This window comes from Tiliqua scincoides, chromosome 8, assembly GCF_035046505.1.
Source record: "Tiliqua scincoides isolate rTilSci1 chromosome 8, rTilSci1.hap2, whole genome shotgun sequence".
Lineage (NCBI taxonomy): Eukaryota > Metazoa > Chordata > Lepidosauria > Squamata > Scincidae > Tiliqua > Tiliqua scincoides.
In genome coordinates, this window is record NC_089828.1 from 24,686,942 (window position 1) to 24,705,615 (window position 18,674).

The window sequence follows — 18,674 nt, forward strand, 5'->3', positions numbered from 1 at the left end:
CCCTGCAAATAGCTGAGCTCCTGCACTTTGCAAGCTTGTGTAAATACAGGGAAATAAATGTTTGAGCATCTTTTTACTGGTGGTTTTTCCCCCCCAAGCCCGTCAATGACATAGCGAGGGCAGGTGAAGGCCGGTTCACATAACTAAGCTCCTCAAGCCTTGAGGCTATTCATTAGGGCTGCCTCATTGCAAGAAATGGATCGAATTTGGATTTTTTTTTTTTTGGCAAATAAATAAATTACTTGTAAATAAATAATTAAAATATTCTTCCTTTCTAGAGCACCTTTTTTTAAAGTCTCATAAAGCTAGCTGGGTCCCAATGGAGTGTCATTTTAAAAAGTGGGACAGAGTGCTAACTAAGAAGTTGGAGAACCACTGCTTTAGCCTCTTGGGAATCTCAGGTTTCATCAAAACAAAAATACCGAGAACAGTTTCTAGCAAGTTTCTAGCCCTTATAGCAATCCAGATAAGTCTGAAAAAAACCAAACTACACATTATGTTAATTCTATAGCTTAGTGCAGAGTGTTTGCTTTTTCTTTGTTAAATATATTTTCAAAAAGTTATACCCCATACTTTCCCCTCTCAAAAATAGCAGCTGCTGGTGGAGGGGGTATAATCAGGATAAGAATTGGAAGGAGACTTTAGTCCTTTCTGTATGATGCTACGCTATCAGGATGGGGGGGGGGGGCTTCTGCTGTTATCTGCCCTGGGAGGGAAGCTGCCATTAGCACCAATGGGTGCTTCCTTCCTGCGCAAAAGAGAAGCCAGGGAACAAATGGATTGGGACATCTTCTGGGGAAATGGCTGAAGACACTTTTCCCCACAGCCGCTTTCCATATCAGCCCCTAAGGCTGCTATTTAGGGGGAAGCAGAGCAGTGGCATAGCTAGCAGGGGGCAGTCCGCCCCGGGTACCACGCTTGGGGGGGGTGTAACACCACAAATGCCCCAACATTGCTAACATCGCAAAGGTTAGGTGTAACCCCATCATGCCATAAAATAAAATAATAATAACTTTATTTTTACCCCACCTTTCTCCCCGAAGGGACTCAAGGCGGCTTACAACAGGTTAAAACAAATAAAAACATAATTAAAAACAAATAAAAACATTTTAACACATATCATAAAAACAGCAGTCAGATAAAAAATAGTCAGGTAAAAAAAGCATAGAGCAGGAGCAAATCATAAAAGAATCAGGCCTGTAAAAAATATTAAAAGTGCCATATACCGTTGAATGCAGAATTTCCAGTGGATTGCAATGCAACAAACCAGATTGTAATATCTCCTTTCCATCAAAAGCTATGGCCAAAAAACTGGAAAACAAAAAATGCATGGAACCCTATGGAAAATGAAACTGAGCCATATCGCACATTTACTTGCAAGTAGGTGAACTTGCCATAGTTCGTCGGAAAGGGCAGGCTGAGAGGAATCCAATGACACCAGAATGGTTCCTATCAAATAAAAGCAGTCCCCAAAAAACACCCAAGAAGGAAGTCCCTCCCTCCAAGCAGACGAATGTATTGAGCCCTATGGAAAGCAAAAGTAAGCCACACGGTCGAGTTTACCTGCAAGTAAGCAAGTGTGCCTTGGCTTCTGGTCAAGTCAGGCAAAGAGGAATGCAAGGCTAGCTAAATGGTCCCCATCTAATGAAAGTGGAGCTCAACAAATGCTTCTGAAGGCAGTCCCCCCCCCCCCCCAAGAATAAACCAGAGGCTTGAGCTGGTAAGGTGGGCACTGGGGAGGGCCGAAAATCTCACTGATTTATCTGTGTGTGTGGGGGGGGGAGGTGTTATTGCAGGCAGGCTACAGAGAAAATCTGCTTGGTGGAACAGGGCTGGCTTCCCCTTATTTATCTGTTTTTCTTTAATTATTTATAATTATTTTATTTTGCTTGATGATGTCACTTCCAGCCATGACATCACTTCCAGTGGGTCCTGGACAGATTGCCATTCTAAAAAGTGGGTCCCAGTGTGAAAAGTTTGAGAATCCTGCTTTAACTCAAACAGGCCAATGAGACATCCTGGGGGAGGGGGGTGACATCCTAGTGACCAAAATTCTGGAAATCATGGCTTTTAGGAATAATACCATCATGTTATACACCATTTGATGCAGAATTTCATTCATTGCTTGTGGAAAAATATTTACTGCATTTATTTTTCTGGCCATTATTATTATTCATTCCATGTCATGACTATTGCTATCAGTCTCACCTACCTCACAGGGTTGTTGTAAGGACAAAATAAGGGGGGAATAAAAATAAGGGGAGGGACCAGAAACCGGAAGGGGACCTTGATATGAGGATACAGGTCAGGGAGGTGACAAGGAGGGACAGGGTTGTAATCACGGGGCAATTATCCTCATATAGACTGGGTCAATTTGTGTTCTGGTCATGAAAAGGAGACCATATTTCTTGACATGTTAAATGACTGTGCCTTAGAGCAGCTAGTCATGGAGCCCACCAGAGGACAGGTGACTCTGGATTTAATATTGTGCGGTACACAGGACCTGGTTAGAGATGTCAATGTTATGGAGCCGTTGGGGAAGAGTGATCATGCTGTGATCCATTTCAACATGGTTGGAGGAAGAATACCAGGCAAATCTCTCACAAAAACCCTTGACTTCTGACGAGCGGACTTCCCTCAAATGAGGAGGCTGGTTAGAAGGAGGTTGAAAGGGAAGAGAGTCCAATATCTCCAGAGTGCATGGAGGCTGCTTAAAACAACAGTTTTAGAGGCCCAGCAGAAGTGTATACCACAAAGGAAGAAGGGCTCGACTAAGTCCAGGAGAGTGCCCGCATGGCTAACGAGCCAAGTTAGAGAGGCCGTAAAGGGCAAGGAAGCTTCCTTCCGTAAATGGAAGTCTTGCCCTAATGAGGAGAAATGTGGCAAAAGAATTCTGGTGGCACGTGAATTAGCGTGCCACCGGCGTTTGCCCTGCCCCCGCACGAGGCACAGGAAGGGCCAGCCTCACAGCCGATTGGCTGGGGGCTAACTGGTTGGGGCCACATGCAGGGTGCTTGGAGAAGCCTGCGCAGTCGGGACCAGGCAGCAGTCACCCACCCGCCCACCCTTTTGCAGTCCGAGACTAGCTGGTTGCCATCTGGGGCAGGGTAGGAATTTTTGCCATCAGCCTAATTGGCACGTCGGTTGGTGGTTTTTTGTCTACCTCGGACTGTGGAGTTAGGGGCAGAATGGGGTTTTCCATAGGCCTTGTTGGTCACTTTAGGCAGGTGTCGTGCCGGTTTTGGGTAGGTAAGGTCATATTGGTGTACACCGCAGTGTGGCAAGGGCCGGGTGGACTCCATGCTTGGTCATGCAGGCATTCCCTGCTGGGTGAGGCAGGCTGGATGAACCTCGGCCTGGTGGTAAAGGCGCACTGTGGGTTCGCTCAGGTGGCCTGAGCTAGCCTGCCACCCTGCCCCTTCGGGGTGACAATGAAGGGGGTGGCAGGCTTGTACTGATGCTGCCCAGAGTCTGGTGTGGTCGTCCAAATCACTATAGGGGGAAGTAGACGGGCAGCTCTGCTTCCCCCATGTAGAACCTGCATGACTTATTTGTTAGGCCCTGTTGCAATCTGGAGTATATTTAAATAATTAATAAAGTGGCCCTTTGTACCATATGCCCTTGCCTGTGTCTTTATTGGGGGGTGCTGGGTAAATGTAAGAAATGTAAGAAGGTGATACGGGAGGCCAAGCGAGGAACGCATGCCCAGCAAAGCTTCTTCAAATATGTTAGAAGCAGGAAACCCGCCAGAGAAGTGGTTGGCCCTCTGGATGGTGAGGGAGGGAAAGGGGAGATAAAAAGAGACTTAGAGATGGCAGAGAAATTAAATGAGTTCTTTGCATCTGTCTTCACGGCAGAAGACCTCGGGCAAATACCACTGCCTAAACAGCCCCTCCTGACCGAGGAGTTAAGTCAGATGGAGGTTAAAAGAGAAGATGTTTCAGACCTCATTGATAAATTAAAGATCAATAAGTCACCGGGCCCTGATGGCATCCACCCAAGAGTTATTAAGGAATTAAAGAATGAAGTTGCTGATCTCTTGACTAAAATATGCAACTTGTCCCTCAAAATGGCCACGGTGCCAGAGGATTGGAGGATAGCAAATGTCTTTCCAATCTTTAAAAAGGGAAAGAGGGGGTCCTAGGGAACTATAAGCTGGTCAGCCTAACATCTATACCGGGTAAGATGCTGGAATGCCTCATCAAAGATAGGATCTCAAAACACATAGACGAACAGGCCTTGCTGAGGGAGAATCAGCATGTCTTCTGAAAGGGTAAGTCTTGCCTCACGAACCTTATAGAATTCTTTGAAAAGGTCGACAGGCCTGTGGATGCAGGAGAACCCGTGGACATTATATATCTGGACTTTTAGAAGGCGTTCAACACAGTCCCTCATCAAAGGCTACTGAAAAAACTCCAGTGTCAGGGAATTAGAGGGCAGGTCCGCTTCTGGATTGAGACCTGGTTGAAGACCAGGAAACAGAGTGGGTGTCAATGGGCAATTTTCACAATGGAGAGAGGTGAAAAGCGGTGTGCCCCAAGGATCTGTCCTGGGACTGGTGCTTTTCAACCTCTTCATAAATGATCTGGAGACAAGGGTGAGCAGTGAGGTGGCTAAGTCTGCAGACGACACCAAACTTTTCCAAGTGGTGAAGACCAGAAGTGATTGTGAGGAGCTCTAGAAGGATCTCTCCAAATTGGCAGAATGGGCAGCAAAATGGCAGATGTGTTTCAATGTCAGTAAGTGTAAAGTCATGCACATTAGGACAAAAAAATCAAAACTTTAGATATAGGCTGATGGGTTCTGAGCTGTCTGTGACAGATCAGGAGAGAGATCTTGGGGGGGGTGGACAGTTCGATGAAAGTGTCGACCCAATGTGCAGTGGCAGTAAAGAAGGCCAATTCTATACTTGGGATCATTAGAAAAGGTATTGAGAACAATATGGCTAATATTATAGTGCCGTTGTACAAATCGATGGTAAGGCCACACCTGGAATATTGTGTCCAGTTCTGGTCACCAAATCTCAAAAAGGACATAGTGGCAATGGAAAAGGTGCAAAAGAGAGCGACTAAGATGATTACTGGGCTGGGGCACCTTCCTTATGAGGAAAGGCTATGGTGTTTGGGCCTCTTCAGCCTAGAAAAGAGACGCCTGAGGGGGGACATGATTGTGACATACAAAATTATGCATGGAAAGGATAAAGTGGACAGAGAGATGCTCTTTACACTCTCACATAACACCAGAACCAGGGCACATCCACTAAAATTGAGTGTTGTGAGAGTTAGGACAGACAAAAGAAAATATTTCTTTACTTGGCGTGTGGTTGGTCTGTGGAACTCCTTGCCGCAAGATGTGGTGACAGCATCTGGCCTGGACGCCTTTAAAAGGGGATTGGACAAGTTTCTGGAGGAAAAATCCATTACGGGTACAAGCCATAATGTGTATGCGCAACCTCCTGATTTTAGAAATGGGTTATGTCAGAATGCCAGATGCAAGGGAGGGCACCAGGATGAGGTCTCTTGTTATCTGGTGTGCTCCCTGGGGCATTTGGTGGGCCACTATGAGATACATGAAGCTGGACTAGATGGGCCTATGGCCTGATCCAGTGGGGCTGTTCTTATGTACACCACCCTGAGCTGCTTAGAGGAAGGGTGGTATAAAAAGCGAATTAATTAATTAAAAATTAATAATTGATTGATTGATTGATTAAGTCATATGGGGTGACAAAAATTTATGGGCCCCGGGTGTCAAATGACCTAGCTACACCTCTGAAGCAGAGGCACCAGTAGGGTTTGCATCGCCCAGTGCAAGAGCTCATTGCGTCACCCCCATAATGAACTTCCTCCCATACTAGACCATACAAGTGGTCACCAACAAAACAGTCAGCAACAAAACACCAACAAGTGGCCAAGTTGATGACACTCACACAACTGAATAAGAGCAATAGTATTTGGTGCATGGAAATAAAAGCTGACTCTTACTAACACCTTTTTGATTCCCTGTTGTGTCATAACATCTCATTGGCTTTCTGAATAATCAATATCATTGTTTGGTTTTAAGTTACAAAGTTTCACTTTTGAGTTACAAAGATTCACAAGACGGTTGTGTTTTCCTTTCTTGGTTATTTGGTCTTAACATTTGCTAGAAAACAGATATTTCAACATGGTTTGTTCCATTGCATTCAGCGTGAAATTCCACATCATATAATGTATAACAAGATGGCACTATTCAAAAATACCAAGATTTCACAATTTTGGGCAGTAGAGGTCACCCCCCCAATGTGTCACCCGGTGTGGTCCACACCCCCTGCACTCTCCTAAGTGATGACACAGGGAGGGGGGGATTATGCCCAAGGATGCATTCACATATTGTGTCATTTTGTCCAAAGTGGGTCTACAATACCTGCTGAAATATCAGAAGAGGGGTGACGTGCTTGGGGGTGGACCTTCAGTGCCCTACAGACTTCCTACCCCTCCCCATGTTAAAGGGGAAATCACACATACCTTTTGAATTTGCATAACGTACACATGTCACAGAATCCAGCTTTCAGAATTTGAATTGCCAGAACACAGAATGTTTATTTTTATTTTAGAGCGGAAGGCAAGAAACCCACCATATCAGCAGTTTCAGATGCTCCTTAGATGATAAAGTTCAGCCTGAGAAATGCTTTTCCAGGGTTCATCATAGTGCACAGCTATACTGTTGAAATATTCGCTATCTCATTGTTCGCCACCCAACTGTTTTAGTCCTTCCCTGATCATTACCCACAATCCCACTGATGATTGCCTGGTAAGGACTCACAAGGTCGGCCCTGCCCAACTAGTAGGTACAGCCCTACCCTGGGATGAACCCGCAAGAAAGCAGCCCCCACATGCTGAGAAGAGGGGACCCCAGAGTTGATCGTTAGAGTTACAGCATGGTCTTTTGCAATGCCCCCCCCCCCCAAATTCTTCCCCCTATAACTTGCTGCAGTCTCCCATTGTGCACACAGATCTACATCTGAAACAAGAGTGAACATTAAAGCGTGTCCTCACCAAACACTAGAAAGTGGAACACTAGAAAGTATCACGGATCCCAGCTTCTTAATGGGAACATGGGTTCACAAATATCAATTTGTTTGCAGTCTTTTATGACACTTCACATTTTCAACTGCATACAGATCATGCCTCGTTATCCTCTAGGATTTCGTTCCGGAACCCCCAGTGGATAAAAAAAAAAAAATCAGTGGATACCAAATAAGTGGAAAAATAGCTTTCAAGATCCACTTCCAGGTTTCTTGCGCTTGTATTGTTGCCCCAGAATGAATCCGGATAGACACTATATCACATTCAGCCATTAGATGAAGTTAATAAAGGAATTTAATGGAATGAAATTGTAATTATTTAACAGCATGAAGGTAGGAAATTGGATTTTGGTGCTTTTTCCCCTTGTTACAAGGCATTTAAAGGTGGACCCCACTATCAGTGGTATCAATCAAATCAATGGATACCAAATCAGTGGGTACCCAGGTCCCCCTTGTACTTAAAATGTCTTAGGTGGACACCTCACAGCCCAGTCCTATCCCCTATGTGTCATAGCATGCAGCCATGGCAATGGAGGCTGGGCTTCATGCAAGGATGGGTGGGGTGACAAGGTGGCAAACTGGAGGTAACTAAAAAAACTTTTTTACTTACCTCCACATGGGCCTTCCGGCCACCTGTGGGTCTCCTTGGACCTGAGAGTTCGAGAAGTCTGAGAAGAGTCAGTGGGCGTTTTGGGGGTAGAGTTATAGGGAAAGGACCTGGTATGTGTGACTGCTGCCAGATTCACCCCCTGCCTCCCCAACATCTCCCCCAGGTCCTCCTCAAAACACCCTATTCCTCCCCCTCCCTGCCCACAACCCACCCCTCTGCCAACTTAGCTGCACCAGCTGAATCTGATGAGCACACAGAGCGGCTGGCTGTTTCTGTCAGCGGCTCCATCACATGCGATGGTAGCCCAATGATTCTACCATTGCTGCACTTTTTGCATCAGTGGATCACATGATCACATGCATGCAGAAGGTCCATCGGATTAAAAAAAAAAGCCATGTGTGAATCAGCCATCTCTGTGAGCATCACAGTCCCCAAGGAACTTTGACTGGGAACTTTGAACTTTGGTTTATCAGTCAAGAGAGTATGCATATAACCTAATTATCCACAGATTTTTCACCTGCGGTTTATCTCAACATGATGAGAAGGGCCCTTTAAATTAAAGTTTAACAATACCCTCATTAGAGAGGGCAGCCGGCTGACAATCCATCAATCATTCTCTCTCCTTAGAACACTTCGGCACTTAGAACAGCTTCACTCCAAGGCAATGACCCCTCCCTTCCCCCTGAGCACATAAAAGAAAGATAATCACTTTACATTCTTTCGAAAGGAGTGAAGCCTTTCTAAGCGCCTGGAGAGAGACTGATTGATGAACTGTCTACCTAATGACTCTGTTTTACATCACAAAGGTCAGCAAGGCTGTTTTTAAATCGCCTAGCAAAGGGACACTATTTTTTAAATGGTTTTGCTTTAATGCAATTTTTGCCATCCATGTAAGTTCTGGAAATGGAACCCACATGAATACCGAAAATCAACCTCACAGCACCTTCCTGCTCATCCATGAAGTTGTCTTCAAGCCCATCACTAGGTGTCTTCAAGTCTATCACGGACCCTATCAGTCTGATTGACCTCATAGGATTGTGTGTGAATAGGATAAGGTGTGAAAGGAAAACCAGGAGTTGAAGTCTCCAACAGCTTCTCAGAGGAGGAATTAAAACCTACTAAGGCCATAGGGTTCCCTCATTTCCTAGCTGATGCTAGTTTGATATCACTGCCTGACAATGACCTCAGGGACGGTTGGAAGAAGCAGGCCACTGTTGTACAAGATCATATTTGGTAGTCTGGCAGTATTTTTAAATATAGCATCAAATTATAGCCTTACAGAGCGGCTGTGATTTAATCCCACCAAAGCATTCGGAATTTCACAGCACTATATTCATGGGCCAAGGCTAAGTCCTTGGCCCTATTCAAGGTTTCAGACAACTGGAGGTGGGGGCAGCTGGAAATGGGACTAAACATTTCTGGACCACCAGCTTAAATACTCTGAGATGACATTGCAGTGGCATTTAGCATTTGACAGCATCTTCCTGCGGTAGCACCATGTGATGCATGGTAACACTTTGTCCTGGACAGCAGCTGGCAGGTGGTTCGCGATCACATTTAGTACACGTTCTGCACTGATCCAAGTAATTAGATAATTAAGAGGAAACAAAAACCCATCCAAACCAGTCCAAGCTGTAAGAGCAAAATTAGAACCTCAAAATTTGATGGCCAAATTGCAGCATTAAAATCCAAACTGGGAAAAACTGGTCAGAATTGGAATCTTTTTGAAATTGGCTTCAGCCATAGCCCTGCCCTACACACCAAGGGGGTCAGGAAAGGTATTGAATTCCCCTGGGTCCTACCTTTCCTCCTGCCTTGCCAATTTCAGAGGGGGCAGCTCTGCTTTTTGTCTGCTACTCCACAGCATTAACTGTCAGAAGACCAAGGCGCACATGGGGTGTGCACATACCCTGATTTAAAAACAAAGCATACCAACTATCTTTGCTATCTTTCACATGTCAACAGCATATTTCGTTACTGTCCCTGGAGAGCCATTTGTGGAAGGAAGTCAATGGCAGAAACACACTAGTAGCATAAACCAAGACAAAAACACTATTAACAAGCCACTATTAACAACACGATTTTCCTCTCCCCTTACTGAGGGCTTATGTTGTGTTCAGAGTATCCCTCCACTTTACACCAGATGGCAAAATTGCCTCCGAGCATGTGCTTCCCACTATCACCAAATTGCAGTTCAGAGAGGGGGGAGAATGCATGAGGCCCTCTTCCCTTTTCTCTTTCGAAAGTTAAGCACTGATCCAAACCAAACTAGCTTGAGATGGTTGCATGGGGTTAAAAATATCTATACTTACTTTCAGAAAAGTTTTCTCAGCATTTCCTGAAATGCTTTACAGCAATCATAAAACTAAATGATAAGCATTGAACCAGAGCAGTAGTCAATTTACCTGGCAAGAGTTTTTCTTCCCTTCTCCTTGAGTTTGCTTTCAGGGTTTCTCAGAGGTGAACAGAAATCTTGATAAGGTCTGTAAATCAAGGGAACGAAACTTATTTTAGCACGCAGAAAGAATGAACTTTGATTTACCACTGAAAGTTAAACCGCAGAGCAATCTGGGATTATGTCATAATTAACAGGAATTTCTCCTGAAAATGAATCCTGACTAAGCATCATGGAAATCAATGAGACAAGTTAGCTGTGGCGAACTTAATTTCAACGGGACTTCGGAATCTGAACTTGCTTGGGATGCAGCCTGTGATTTCAGTCTGTTCATATGACAGCAAGGCTAATTTCTTCATCTACCGCTCCAGATGGTCTTCAAAGCAGTCTTGCTATGAGACCAGGTGAGGCCCTTGGGTGCCATTAAGTGGGACAGAGAACAGTTGGAGACACAGAGCACAACCCACAAGAAGTTCAACAGTGCAAACCATGCTGAAATGAACGCAGTTTGTGCAAAAGCACTGGAGTGCAGCTTCCATTCATTTCAAAGACGTTGGCATAAATCTTCCTGGTGGTTCTGGTAGCCTTTGTGGAATTTCCATTTTCAGGGGCTGTTATGGAGCACCAGTAAGGGAGTGCCCTGTTTAGGGGCCTGCTGGAGGCATCTGGAGGAAAGCTAAATTAAGCTGGAAAGCTGGAGGAAAGCTAAATTAATTAACCTTTACAGGGCCCTTCTTGCCCTCCTAAATGGCAATAGGGAGGAGAGAACTGCAAGGTTGATTGTTTTAATTTTCTTCCTCTACACCCCTCCACACACTCCCACATCCTCCGGCCCATGTTGTTTTTTTAATGGGAAGAGGGGACAGAATGACCCAGCTCTTTAGACTCAAAAATATTGACTTTGATCAATGCCTTTTCCCATTAGTGCTCTCAAGCACAGAAAGTTGTCATTCCTCAACTCAAGCAATATCTTTTGGCTTGGACAGCTGGCTTCTCCCTGGTGCACATCCATGGTGTGCCAGCAGATACGAATTCCTCCTGTGCTCTTAATGACATTTGTCCCTCCCAGTTACGGAGTAAACACAGTTGAGGCTGTTGGATTGACGAAAACCAAACAAAGGGACTGGAAGATGCTATCAACAAGTCTGGCAGGATTTGGGACTGTTAACAAGACTTTACAATGATAGAGCACAATCATTATACCGCTACTGACCAATTCACACATTATATGGCAGTGGACCCAAGATTGCTATTGAGTGTTCAGCTGATTGACAGGGAGTCACAGCCAATCCTGTTTCTTTGATGACTGGACCTATAAGATACATTTACAGGTGTGTGTCACTTAAAGATGGGCATATGTTCTCCAATCCTGGTTGTTATGAGATTAGGTCATTAAGCGAACATTCAGCCCAGTTGAATGCCTTTGCTGTATAAACAGACACTCCCTGCCAGACACTCACTGGCTGCACAGGCTACTGGAGACCGATTGCCTCTTCTTTGCATTAAGAGCCTCTTTGTTGTGTAAACAGAACTCTGCTGTAGGAGTCCTGACTGCCTCATTAAGAGCCTCTTTGTTGTGCTTTGACCACCATCTTATATGCAGTCTGTTGTTAAGTGGAAGGTTGTTAAGCGGCACATGCCTATATTTTCAAATATGCAGATACCTCATTCATACAATACATTTTAAGGGTCTTAAAAACAGGTATGAGGCAGTTCATAGACTACCATCTGCATGAGCCTATTTGATCGATCTATGATATAATTTCTGGGTTGTTTTTGTACATTGCAGAGCAACAAACATAGATTTTGCCACAGAGAATACACTCAGTCCTAGACTTACTCAATCACAGCGCTCTGATGAGTGTACTTGGATGATACATGCGTTTCCAAAATTCTTGTTTATCACATTCACACTTCATATTCTTAGGTGAATGCTCCCAACAACCATAAATAAGACCCTGAGAAAGTATGCAGTAGCTCCCTGTTTGAATATAAATTCCCCAAATGGAAGCCCAGTGTGGTCTCTTGTGTCAGTTGTCCTGAATTATGGTTCTCACTTTAATAAATGGGCCTTTGGACAAAAGAATAATGGATTGAGGGTTTTCTGTCTCTGTTTATACAACACCCACAAGTCCCCCTTCCAATCCCTTCTTGACAATGAACCAAATGGCTTCATTACAGTTCCTTGGCAACATTAGCGAGAGGTAATGGCAAGGGAGTACCAGGTGACTAATTAGCCCTGTTAACATATCAAGCTCATGATAGGAGTTCAGTCAGGTTTATTTTTCTACTTTCCAACAGGCTACAAAGGAGCCGAATTGTATTCCAGTGTTCACATTTTATTTTATTTTATTTTAATATTAATTCACCAATCTGTGAAGACAAGCTGGTTTAACAAGGTCAGCCTAACCCTCAAGGTGTGCATGAAACCTGATAAGGATCACTGGAGGAAAGCTGCAGTTGTAGAGATCAGGTGCTTCTCTCCAAGCTGCTGGATATGGTAGGGTGGGAAAGGCCAGGGAAAGTTACTCAAATGTGTCCTGAGCTGCTTCGTCAAAAGCAAAGGGCCACTCTTTTGCTTTGCCTCTGAAATCAACGTTCTGATTGTGCAGGACTTGTGAGTGATCTGTGGTAGATCTGTACTATGTCTACCTGAAACTCCCACCTATGGTTGTCATAGTTAGAGTGCTTGACCTGGAGTAGGAAGACTTGGCTTCAAAGCTCTACCCAACCATGATGCTTATGGGGTGACCTTGGGTCAGCCACAATACCAGGGTTATTGTGAGTATAAAAAGAGGAGGAGAAGCTACGTACACTGCCTCCTTGGAAGAAGGCTGGTATATAAATGTGAATATTAACTCAGGACCAACCTACATTATACAAACAACAGATTGCACGGTTGAACGGTTCTTGGATTGTACTTCTTCAGATTACAGGTGTTCACATAGTTGGATTACCTGGCTCCTTCCTTATAGTTCCCTTAAGCAAAGCAAAATGTGCAGGGCATGAATTGCCTGTTTTATCAAGGTGATCACGTGGGAAGGAATTGAAGCAAATAGTTGGTTATTTTTCTTCTTGGTTGGGGGGAAGACATCAGGCAGTGCCTCATCAAGCAATGAAAGTGTCTTTCTACCAAGACTCTACATAACCATATACATATATACTATACATATACAGGCAGCTGATTTGTGTGTTGGGGGAAGGGGGAATCTATCAACTTCCACCAGTGATGCGCAGTGAGGTCCAGGTCAGGGGAGTCACAGCCACATGAATACTTCCTTCCTCCCTCCCCTCCTTAAGCTCAGTCTCAGTGGATCTTACCTTCCTTGAAACACACACTCTCACTGGATCAAGTCCACGTGTGTTCTGGCATGTTTGAAGGTGAAATTAACAGTACAGGGTACAAATAAGCCAGGAACACAGAAAGGAAAAAAAGAAAGAAAAATGAAAGGCCAGGGAGGTTTATTTCACCTGGGCTTTGTTTCAAAATCAACACACATAGTAATGAGGGAGATAGTGAAAGCCAGTCCTTGGATGTCTATGCCTTATTAGAAGAAGAAAAAGTAAATGAGGAAGACTTTGTTGAGGTAGAAAAAAAAGAACATAGTAACACTACTTAAAGTAAGGAAATTATCCTATTCCAATAAATGTTTTCATTTAGTTTCAATCTTACTCATACTAAGTTAAAACTGTCAGTTAAAATTTTGTTTTTAAAATTAGTAACATTTGCTTTGTAGGAAAATTTAGGAAGGAGAGGGGAAATCAATACCAGCTCTCAGTGGCCGTCTGTCCAGAAATAAATTTTAAAAAGACTTTCCTCTTCTTGAACTTAACAGTTTTTCAGGCTAGGTGCCATGGTCTAGCTTTTTTATCTAATGAGTCTAAACCAGTCCTAAAAGAGGGGGCTAACTATCACCAACACTCAAAACTAAGTTAAAAACTGAAAACTAAAAACAACTAAAACTCAACCAAAAAAGCTAAACCTAAAACCAAGCTAAAAAACTCTGCAAACTAAAAACCAAAGGCACTTGCAGCTAAAATAACTAAGGATTAAAACTAGAGACTAAAAACCAAAAAGACCAAAATAAGAAGCTAAAAACTCAAACCCAAAGTTTCACTCCCAGCTTTGGTGAGCTTCCTCAGAGGCCACAGTTTACCTCAGGCACTGGAACTTGGTGCTGTTCTCATACAGGTTGTAACTGATTGCCTATTGAATTAGGGAACATTGTTGTCAGCTGTTAGCCCCACCTGGCTCCTTACTCTCTGAGTAACAGTATTTGTCAATATCTCTTAAGTTCAGTATGGATTCCAGGTGTGAAAGCCTTACCATGCTTACCTCATCTTCCCCCACTCAGAGCTAAGGAGAGCTCAGCAACACACCTCTTGAAGCAACTAGATAGCTGTCTCCCCTGGTGTTTTAGAAAGCCCTAACCCTTTACACAGGTTCCCTGCTTTTTCATGGCTTTCTTAGAACAGAACTCCTGCCCTGCCCAGCCCAGGCCCCCCCCATTGCTAATATACCCTGCCTTTTTTTATTGGACATCTGCACCCTGCCTGCTTTTCATTGGAAGCCAGCCATGATTGCAGCCTAACCTCTGAGGCAGTTCTGCCTGCTGCCTCCCCAGTGATTACTGACATAAGCACCCTGCTTGCTTTTCATTGGAAGCCAGCCATGATTGCAGCCTAACCTCTGAGGCAGTTCTGCCTGCTGCCTCCCCAGTGATTACTGACATAAGCACCCTGCCTGCTTTTCATTGGAAGCCAGCCATGATTGCAGCACATCAGCTGCTAGCTGAGACCCTAGGAATTGTAATGTATGTGCGTGCTGCTTAATGCACTAGGTGTGCTGGAGAAGAAAGGAGAGGCACAGAAAAGCAAGATACTTTTTCTTTTTACTTGTTGGATCATTGTGCTTTGTTTTGTTGGTTCTGGTGAGGCTCTACCTCCTCTGCCTTCATGTCTCTGCCTTGCACCCACTCACTCCACTGTTGTACCTCCTCCTGTTCCTTGAAATGGAAAAGGAGGGTGGAGCAGAAGAGGACATGTGAAGGAGAGAAGCATGGTGGATTTGAGAGACTCTCAGGAAGACTTGACCTGGCACTGGCTTTGCTACACTGTCTTGGGCCACTGCTTGAAAAGCAAGATGCCAACCCATTGCTAATAGTAAGGGAAGGGATAATAGATTTTTCACTGCAACTGCTGAAGCTGAATTACAACCGGGGTGTTAAGCAAAACCTGCAGCCCGATACACTGTATAAATTAAACAGCAATAGTTGACACTCCCGTGTGCCTTTGCCTATGTTATCACCAGTGTCCAGCATCTGTGGATCTGACTCACCATGGACGTTGAGGATACTAGGGGAAAGCCACTTCCGGTTTGTTCATCAAACTGGAAGTGACCACAGTTTTGCACATCCTGGATCCCCATGGATAAAAAGTGTGGACTGTGCTTATGCCATGATGCCACCTTGCCATGATGAAACTTAGGGCAGCATGTGCAGGATTCCCAGCTACTCTCTCATCCAGGTGCTTGGCCAGGTCCAGACCTTCAGCAAGGTGCCTGTAACATGCGCTCTCAGACCATGCCATCACCATACCACTGTTAAAAATGGTTGGCAACCTTCAGTCTCGAAAGACTATGGTATAAGCCTACAGCACCTGGTATTCCCAGGCGGTCTCCCATCCAAGTACTAACCAGGCCTGACCCTGCTTAGCTTCCGAGATGAGACGAGATCAGGCATGTGCAGGGTAACAGTTGCTGCTAAAGGCAGAGATATATTCATATAAATGTTGAGGAGCATGGCACCACAGAACTTTTGACCACGAGCTTCTGCACGCTCGCTTCTCTGTAAGGCTCGGGAACAACGAGGATCCCTAGATGCTGTGGTTTTCGTGACAAGGGAGGGGGACAATGTTGCTACCAACGCAGCAGTCAAAACAATTCAGAATTCATTTGAAGAGAAAGCCTCGTTATAACATTTCAAAACACCATGTAGCTGTACTCTTTTGTTGTCTGGCTATGCACAGTTGTGGCGTGTCAAAACTTGGAAAGCTAGAACATGCCTATGTCCACCACATGGTTTGTAGTTCTGTTTTATAACTCCAACTGGGCCTCAATTTGTTTTCCCCTCCTTCTCCATTCCAAATAATCCTGGATCAGCTGTTTGGAGGCCAGATATTGCTGACAGAGCCAGAGACACAGAGAGAGAAACCACAAACCAAATTAAGGGCAACCATCTCAGAAGTTTTTCTTGAAGGAATCCTCCTCCGAGTACGCTTCTATTTTTGTTGTTTGCTGGTCACCCACTTGACTTTGGCTGGAGAGGAGGCTCACGTGGTTGGTGAGATCATTATCTTACTGTATATTGTGAGACAACAGTCGGACAATGAGGGTTATTTAAGTGCAGGCTCCGAGGCCAGACAAACGTATCCTGTGTTTTTCAAAGCTTGCCATTTCAGCAGTTTGTGTTGGGAACATCTACTTGGATTTTTTTTTTTTAAATTATTCTGCAGCTGGCACGAGAGGAATGATCTCTAGAGCAGTGATCTCAGAGCTGGCCCAAGAGATGTTGCTTCCAGACATAGCAAGTCCAGATGGATTCCTGTCTTGCCAAATTCCTGCTATAAGCTTGGCCTAGAGAACTTAAGCCCACCTTAAGGCTAATTAGTTCCCCCCACTTAAGCACAGACAGCTCTAGCAAACACTACCACTGTACCCCAGCACCAGTGAAAGATGTAACTTGCCTGTGGGTCTACAGGGTCCCTCCTTCCAATTCCTGAGGCAACAGTTCACCCAGGTGCAGTAGCACCCCTTCAGCTCTCCACCACCTATCAATCTCAGTCCAGGCAATCAGTTCATTAATCAGTTGGGTAGTCCATTAGTTAATGCACCAGTCCATTGGTCAGGTTGCCAGTTAAGTCATTAGTCCAGTAAGTCATTAGCCGGTCCATTAGCAGTGGGTCAGTCCATGCGTTAGTGTGCCAGGAAGTTGTTTGTCCACCAGTCTGTGAGTCAGTGTGCCAGAAAATCAGTCCAATGAGCCAGCATGTCATGTCATGATCGTCGTCGTCGTCGTCATTCGTCGACGTCGTCACTCGTCGACACAGACGACTCGTCGTCGTCGTCGTCGTCGTCGTCGTCCTCACTCACTCACTCACTCACTCACTCACTCACTCACTCACTCACTCACTCACTCACTCACTCACTCCAACTACAACCCACAAACTCTCCCTGCTTCAGTGCTGCTTATATCCCTGAAGACCTCATTGCCTCTAGTGGTTGCAGCTGTGCAGCACACACCCTGCTGAAAGCCCAGGCTTTAACCCCATGTCTCCCAGATTCACCAGAGCAAAGAGCCACTGTGGCAAAGAGCCGCATCCTATCTCCTTGCAATACCTTCTGCAATTCCAATACAATTCCTGTTCTTTTTCATGGGGCACAACACACTGGCAAGCTCTCCTGCACACAATGAAAGGGAGTTGAGCAGGAACATGCTCACTTTACAGACATGGGTGTCAGGCACTTGTTTTGGCCAATCTGGCGTGCAGGAAGAAGAGGCATCATTGTTTCACCCATCTGCCCACCTAAGGCTGCCAGTCCAGTACTGCAGTGGTCTGATGATGGCAATGATTAAGATATACCCCTTTTTAACAAAACAGTTCATAAGTGGTTTACAGCAGTGATTTTCAACCCTTTTGATGCCATGACCCCAACAAATAATTAAAATACGAGACTGGGGACCCACCAACATTCCTGCCCCCTTACTGAGATCCAATCCGCCCATCCCCAACCCTGTCACTGTCCACCCCCTGCCTGTCTCTCCCTACAGTCTTGTGTCTTCACAACAACCCTGTGAGGTAGCAGCAGCCTGAGCAGGGCCAGTCTTAAGAGCTGCAGGCCAAGAGAGGGAAAAGAGGCTGTTCAGGGGTGTATCAAGAACTCAGTTTTGATAAGGCAGTTCCATTATTGGATTGGATCCAACTTGCCCTGTCTTGCACAGGCTTTGAAAGGTTGCCGTCACTCCCCAAATGAGGCTTTGTGGGTCACGACTCACAGTATGAGGAACAAAGTCATATCATCAGGGAGCATTTCAGGAAACTGGCACAGGTCTGAAAAGGCAGTAGACTCTAAATACTGACAGATCTGACCTGTAACATATCATAAATGCTAGGACAAATCAACTTGCTCAGAACCACTGTCACTCTTGTTATCAGTCCCTCCTTTCTTGGACTTATATGGGTCTGAAACATACCCCTCCTGAACTAGGACCAATTAGAAAGCAATACTCTTGTTTTAGAGGGATTTTCAAATAGAAAAAAAAACTGCCAAAGAGGCAGCAGGTTTTTTATACTCCCCCATGAATACAATTCCCATGCATTCATATTGTTTTTATGGTTTTAGTATATTTTGTATACTATTTGTATACTGTTTGTATATTACTATTGTAGCATTGTTTTATCTATTACATTGAAATACTTTTTGGAAGCTGCCTTGAGGGCACTTAAGTGGGGTGGAGTATCAATCAATCAATCAATCAATTCAAAACTATCATGGTGGGGAGCAGGCTTCACACACACACACACACACACACACACTAAGGGCACAA

The 18,674-nt window shown here is 44.7% G+C and overlaps 1 protein-coding gene and 1 pseudogene across 1 annotated transcript in view; one reads left to right on the plus strand and one right to left on the minus strand.

The window, feature by feature from the left end:
* KLF13 (KLF transcription factor 13) overlaps nt 1-18,674 on the plus strand; it is a 70,191-nt gene that overhangs the window by 6,050 nt on the left and 45,467 nt on the right. The gene's annotated exons all lie outside the window — the stretch shown is intronic.
* LOC136659743 (5S ribosomal RNA) lies at nt 15,715-15,837 on the minus strand (annotated as a pseudogene).